Source organism: Pseudophryne corroboree, chromosome 6 (genome assembly GCF_028390025.1).
Source record: "Pseudophryne corroboree isolate aPseCor3 chromosome 6, aPseCor3.hap2, whole genome shotgun sequence".
NCBI classification, from domain to species: domain Eukaryota; kingdom Metazoa; phylum Chordata; class Amphibia; order Anura; family Myobatrachidae; genus Pseudophryne; species Pseudophryne corroboree.
The window spans coordinates 10427561-10428944 of NC_086449.1; the positions used below are offsets into that span (position 1 = coordinate 10427561).

General features: G+C 42.2%; 1 pseudogene; it reads right to left on the reverse strand.

The window, feature by feature from the left end:
* Positions 1–663: 663 nt before the first annotated feature.
* Positions 664–783, reverse strand: LOC134937550 (5S ribosomal RNA; annotated as a pseudogene).
* Between the last annotated feature and the right edge of the window lie 601 nt (positions 784–1384).

The window sequence follows — 1384 nt, forward strand, 5'->3', positions numbered from 1 at the left end:
AGAAACCTGTTCGCTCAGCTGCGACATAAAGCAGCAAGCGAACGGGTCAGCATGATCCCCGGAAACCGCACCGGTTAAAGATAATTGTATATGTGTAGTAGTTGTCATCTATAAAACTGATTTGTATCCAAGAATGTGCTTCTTAGTTTGGTAACCATACACATGAGGTTCTCTTATCCTTTATATTGTGTATATAAGGTTACCATCAGCGGTGCTTCCCTGAGTCAGAGGGTATCAATGTAAACACAGAGAGAGAAGAAAGTAGAAGACGCTTATTGGGGAGCACTCTAATACAGACAGACTGTTGTGGTCTAATACCAATAACTTGATCAAATAAAAATACTTTAATAAATTCTCATTAAAAGGTAATTTAGAGGAGTTCAATTGATGCCAATGTGTGTTAATCAATAACAATGCAAAAATATAGAAAGAAAATATATACAATTTATAGCTCAGATGCTATCATGTAAGCTGAAGTGGGTATATTTGTGGTCAAATAATAGTCACAATATGTCTATGGTAATGTCCTTATGCTGTGAGATATATGACCATCATTTTTACTTCAGATACTAAAGGGAAAAATTATTGCAGAAAGTTGAATCATAAGTCAAAACCGGGGTACCAAATAGGGCTCTTACTAGTGACAAGTCAACAGGCAGCAATTAGTTGCAGTACCAGGGTGTTCCAATGTGGTCTCCCATCCAAGTACTGACCCGGCCCCCCACTGCTTGCCTTCCAAGATCAGATGAGATTGGTCATCTCCAGTGGGGTATGTCCGCAGATTTTATGCTTGCATTTATTGTCACTATGTTTTGATAGTGCCGCTGTGTGTCTGCAGTATAGAAGGTGGCCATGTTGGAGACCAAATGAGCACCTGTGAGCACTTGTGAAACACCTGTGGGTAAGTGTTAGCCAATCCCGTGCTTGTGCTGCCTTTAAGTAGGCTGGGATTATGTTACTCTGAGCCAGTGCTTTGTTGTATCTACTCTATGCCTTAGCTCTGTGCTCTCTCCTTGATATCCTGTGGTCCTGATATCGCCTCCGCTCCCAGGCGTCTGCCTTCAGCCTTCACCGCAAGAGATCCACCAGCTCCCTGCTGTGCTGTCAGTTAATCGCTCTCCAAGTGGCAACAAGTGGATTCCCGGAGTCCTGTGAGAGGTTACCCTGTTGTTGAGTGACTGCCTGCATCAATCACACAGTTGTGGAAGTTTCTGCTCAATCCTGGTTCTCGTTCTCTCATCATTCAGTTTAACTCATTCTTCACCGTTGTTGTCTGCTGCAGCTTCACAGTGCTTCATGTATTATCTTCACAACTTGCAAGTATTCTTTTCAGTATTGTATCTTCATTGTTGCATCATTCAAGAACAATTCTTCACAGCCTTCC